This window comes from Hoplias malabaricus, chromosome 1 (assembly GCF_029633855.1).
Source record: "Hoplias malabaricus isolate fHopMal1 chromosome 1, fHopMal1.hap1, whole genome shotgun sequence".
Taxonomy (NCBI): Eukaryota; Metazoa; Chordata; class Actinopteri; order Characiformes; family Erythrinidae; genus Hoplias; species Hoplias malabaricus.
In genome coordinates, this window is record NC_089800.1 from 80,426,866 (window position 1) to 80,432,865 (window position 6,000).

Here is a 6,000-nt window from a genome sequence, read left to right on the forward strand (position 1 = left end):
GCAGAGTGGAAAATGGTCATAACTGGTGTAGATACAGAAATGTATTGGTTTTTAATCAAAGCTTAAAGCACAGCACAGAGGCGATTACAGGATGTCTAACATGAGAACATAATGTTTTAGATTTTTATAGCTGGGAAGGTGGAAGAAAAAATATACAATTACCACTGAGAGTCCGGGCAAAACTCAATACAGAGCATTAGCCCAGGCGGTGTTAAGGGATTCCATATGATATTGGGTTCGTGCTTGGTCTGATTGATCTCTCCTCCCTGCTCGGCTCCTCTCAGTTACCCCCTGAAGCACTATCAGATGTAATAATCCTGCAGGTGTTGAGTGATACACAGGGGCGTGAGCCAAAAACACAGCCCTCTTGTTGCCTTAAGAAACCATTAGCACAGACATCTCAGGAGAAATCAGATACCTTTAGATTGTATGCGCTGTACTTTCTTTCTCCGTCTGCTGCCCGCCATGGTGTCTTGCCCCTGGCCGGGAGCCAGATAGCAGTGGCCTTTGAACCAGCTGGCCGTGCGTGCCAGTGTTAGATGTGGTCTCTGCTGCTTTGCCTTAGAGCTGAGGCATTGTTCTCGCTGAGCCAGGTGTGAGAGAGCCGGCAGAGCAGCATTGTTTAGAGCCCATAATCATTTTGTCCATGCAGGACTCGGCTGTCCCTGAATCTCAGGAATACGAGCTTTGTTACTGATGTGGGGATGAAGGTTTATGGATCAATAAAGCACAATCTTGGTTGCTTCCACCTCTCCCACCTCCAAGTACTATTTCTCCATGTTTTTCTTTTTCTTTTTTGTCAGGAGATCCCATTAAAGGGGTCTGAGTGGGTGTTTTCTCCACCTCTCATCACAGTCCCCAAATATCACTGAGCATTTGGATGGAGTGAGAGCTAGGGAACATAAAAAGACAGAGAAACAGACTGCTAACCATAAAAGCAGCTTCACCACGTTTCCTCGTGGTCTTGCGTTTGATTGTTGTTACTTAGCAACCGTTGGACTCTGGTATGATGCAGGCGAGATGAAACAGACATCGGATATATGACAAGAACATGAGAAGGGCGATTTACAACCAAAAACATGAGGCTACAGTCATTAAAAAAAACCTAAAACAATGCTTCTTCCTCTTCTGTAGTTGCTGTCACTAGGGGGCGCCACCACAAGATAATTACAATCTGCATTTTTGACATAGGTTTATGGAGGATGATGCTCTCCTTGACAAAGTTCTCCCTTTCACAATACTCCCTTTGCCTGGGACACTCCCACTCCCGCTAGGCGTGTCTTAAGACTGGGAGGAAACCCACACAGACACAGTGAGAACACACCACGCCCCTCAGAGACAGTGATCCGAGGAGAGGATTCCACCCAGATCCATAGTGAGCTCCACTGTGCTGCCCACATGAAGAAAGATGCTAAATATCGTCATTAAAGAGACATTTTCCTAATCTTTCTGTCAAAAAGAGTCATGTTTAATCAGGACACGGCACTAGTGCATTACTCTCCAGAGTGAGAGGTTCTGATTTAAAGACTAGGAAGACTCCAGTTTCTGATTAGGCATCTTTATGGCAATAAGGACATTTAAATCAAATCTAATTTTATTGGTCACATACATATGCATAGCACAACTAGCAGTGAAATGCTTTGGTGGCTGCTCACTCACATGAGAAGAAAACAGTCAAACAAATATAGATCTATAAGATATGGACGTTCACTAATTCATTCATTGGCTACGCTTATCCAGAAGGGTCACGGTGGGTCCGGAGCCTACGCGGATTCATTGGGCCAAGTCGTGAACACACCCTGGAGGGGGCGCCAGTCCTTGTGCCCAGTGATTCCAGGTAGGCTCCGGACACACAGCAACCCTGAACTGGATAAGCGCTTACAGACAATGAATGAATCAGTGAATTAAACGTACTTACACCTAATAGATCCTCTATCGAAGATTGTCTTCTTTCCTCTGCCATTTAGTTTGTGCTGAATAAAGGTTAGCGACTGTGTTGCACCTGTTGCTCAGTGATTAGGCTTACCAGTCAGTATTGAGATTAAGGAATGGACATCTGGACGCACCCACAGGTCAGTGAAGGGATTAGCCACATAACATTTTTATAGTTAATTACACAGTGACAATTCTCAGAGGATTAAACAGGTCGTGTAATAAATCCAGCAAGATGCAGAGTCCTGTTTTCCTTCATGATGACAGACCACTTAGAGAGACAGTCCTGTAATAAAGGCCCAGACCCTCCTCAGGCAAAGGCCCTGACTTTGTCAATAGGAGTTAACCAGAGTGATGTTGTGTGTCACTTTAATTTGGATGTGTCTAATTGCATAATGATGTTAGGCGCTGGCTAATTGAACACCCACTGTTCCAGCACCACTGTGTTTGTTGTGATAGTTACAGGAGGAAAGCCACAGGTGCTCCAGCGCCCTATTGAATTAGCTCTGATGAGTCTTATCAGGCATCTAACTGTGGCAGGGACACGACCCTTGCAAGTCCTTTCTTGAAACAGAAAAACGTTTTGAACGCCACAAGACCTGGAGGAATGTTTCTCCAGCTGAACTTACCTTGTGCAATCACAACAATCTCAGTCCTCCGCCCTCATGTGTCTTGCACAAATAGAGGTAAAGTCTGTCAAATGCCTTGGGAGAGGGTTATTGGCTGTTAGACTAGTGCTTTCTCTCAGATTAGGCCCCTGGCATCTTCAGTCATCAACCTTTCAAAGCAGTCGCCCCCACCGAGAAGCGAGATTAGATTTTATGCAAAAATGGGCAGCGTTGCCCAGTTCTCAGCGCACTCCTTGGCGGTCAGAGCCCTCACTCTGGCTCATTCCTATTATGTTGTGACAGCACGGCGTGGAGGCGCTGACACGTTTACCCGTTGGACCTGTCGTGATGAAATCAAGCGCTGCTTGAGTGCCATCGCTCGGCGACAACGCGCGAAAGTGCGCCTGCTGTGATTCAGACATCTCTCATCTGCTGTTTTTTTCCCCACTTGAATCATCAAGAATGTGCAGATACCCATTGGCAGATGCTAGCACATGGACTTGCAGCTTACTCAGTGCTGATCATTAAGTGCCTTCCTGCCTTTCTATCCTCTGAGTTATTGTGGTTTCACAGGCGCTGATTGACACCTTGCCATTGTCGAGCAGACAGTATGCAAGACCATGCACTTAGAGGTGATACACTTAGAGGATGTACTGCGCCCTGTGAAAATGGTAATTTCTGTGGCATCTTCTTGTGCAGCTGCTGCTGTACTCAGGCAGTGTGATTTGACATTGTCTCACAGCGGCACTCGTGAAGCCTCTTCCTGTTTCCTGGAGGTTTGTGAGAAGAGGGCGAAAGAGGCTGTGAATAATAGTAATGGGGCTTGGAGTTATATGGAGATTCTTTTTCTGTGTCTGAGATCTGTGCCTGATCCCAGCATTATCATGAACACCATCTGAGAATGCTTTGCTCTTGTTCCCCCGCAGCTGTCCACTCTATTATGTCATTTGTGCTAAAGCATGCTCGGCAGATTCGCACCCACACTAGGGCTGATTAGAAGCTAACTGCGCTAATGGCAATTGTTGTTGTGTATCTCTTCATTCCGCAGCCCTTTTGTCCTCCGGGTATCTGTTTTGGCATTTACTGCTCCACTGCCCTGTTCTCTTCGCATTTGCTCTGAAACAATCGCTTAGATTAATGGTATATCTTAAATTAAATAACAAAAGCCAGAGCCAATAGACTTCAGTCTCAGGAAGGGGTTGGGGAGCGAAGACCCAAGAAGAAAGCACAAAAAAGCAAATAATTAATGTCCACACCAGGAGCGGCGGCTGAGATTCATGAGGCAATTTTATTCCCGGGGCCTGTGGATGGCGCGGGTGCCGTAAACACGGGGCCAAGGAGCAGTGTCGGAGCGTGGAGGGGCACTGATGATGGCCAGTAGAGTCATTGTGACTGGAGCATCGACGCTGTGGGTTGTGGACTAACCGCACTATTTATCATCCATGCAGGTCTGCACATCACCCCCCTCCGAAAGTGCACACCAGCAAAGTCCAAGCCATTTGTCCAAGTGCTCTGAAAAAGGGAGTCTGGGTTTTTGAGGCATTTTGAAAGGTCGTACCTCATAGCTTTTTGGAATCTAGGAGTCCAGCACTTGTCTTTTGCAGCTGGCTGGTTCCTGAGTGATATTCCTGGCTGCGTATGCAGACTGCTGCACTGCTGTTAGCCCGTTTCTCATTTGCTTGTTTTGGCGGTTGCTAACTTGTGCCTTTTTGCTGGTTCACTGTAGCAGCTGTTTAATTACCACAGCTGATACAAAGCCATTTCTGCTTCCACATCGCTAACAAAAGCAGAGGAATAGATGTAGGGGTCCCTGCCAGAACATGCCCCCATGTGGCGGGTGTTTAAAGTGGTGAACGACTAGATGCAAATCGTGGATTCCAGACTTCTGTACGAAGGCCTGAAGTATGTGAACTCCTAGCCAGTCCCCTGGGAATAGCCACAGCCCAAACGCTTTGACGTTGAAAGAATCCACATTGAATAAATGTTTTGTGTTGACAGAACAATTACCTCCTAATCGAGTTTGCGGCTTATTGTCCGTGAGGCACACAAAGCCCGGGCTAATGGCTTTCATTCGAATGACAGCCAGCATTCATCCACACTCATCAGAGCATCCCAAACATCTCAGCAATTCCACAGCTCACTGAAGTTTCAGGCCTGGAATGCAAGCCTTATGAGGTTGATAATTAACAGCATAACTGTGCGCTTGCCGCTGTTACACTGCATAAAGCATAACAAGTCATATTCTCTCTTTAAAAGCCCTCTCGGGTGTTTGTTTGGATGTTTCTCGCACCTTATCCTAATTCATGACTCAGAATGTGATTGATAGATGTGATTTATTTGCTCACAGTCATTTACAAACGCTCACGACTAGAACTGTGGGGTGTGTGGAGTGTGAAGCAGTACTGTAGACCACTTCAGCAATGTGAAACCATATAATCCTTCCCTGTGTGTTCAATAAATATTAATACTGTGTGCATTACTCTGGAATTCAAGTGCTCTCCAGCCTTTATGTGATCAGATATTTTCACAGCAACTAAAGCAGTCATAGCATGACACTATTCAGATAGCAAAGCATCCAAATCAAGCATGCAGAAGGCAAACTTAGTAGTTTGAATGGTTCTTTATCAGTGCCCTAACGTGTAGTGCCTTCAACTTTTCAGTAGCCCTCTCTGGCCAGCTCAGAGTCAGGCGTAGATGTGTACGGATAAACTATGCTTTTGCTAGCTCAAAGGCACACAGTCATGGAGAATAATGGGTTAATGATGGGCAGCTTATTGAGGTAAGCCTTATGTTTGTGTCATAAATGTTAAAACCATGTTCAAACACGCCTCAGTTCTGTAATGACACGAATATCTGATAGACTTTACATGAAACCTAATAACATGGATCTGACACATCAGTGCTGCTAGAGTTTTAAAGACTTGTAGGTCCACTCCGTAGATGACCTGATCAGAGACAGTAGCTCACCTGTTGCTACAGAGTTTGTGTTGGTCGTTCTCTAGTCCTTCACCTGTGGACAGAGGGCACTGACCAGAGAGCCGACATATTTTCATGTTTTATATGTTTTATTTCAGTGTGCCAGACTCTAGCGTAGCCCCTCTCCCAAAACGGCTAATCGCTGCTCATAAGAGCTCTCACTTTTCCCCACACAGCAGCAGACTGTAATTTTTCCCCTCGTCCCTCGCCCTCTTTTTTCAGCTTGTTCTTTTTCATGAGCACATGATGAAAGAATGCATGGAATGCCAGTGAGCGGCGCGCCAGCAGTGTTTCCAGTAGCACCAGCCTGTGAGAACTGGGAGTGGGTGGGGGAAGCGGGGGCAGGCAGTGTGCAGGCCCTGGAGTCTGGACTCTTTACTGTGTTTGGGGAAATTACGGCTTTTTTCCATATAAAGAAGTGCATACCACCACGGGCTGACCAGCAAACATAATCCTCCACTCGCTCAGGGAGAGAGAGAGAGGG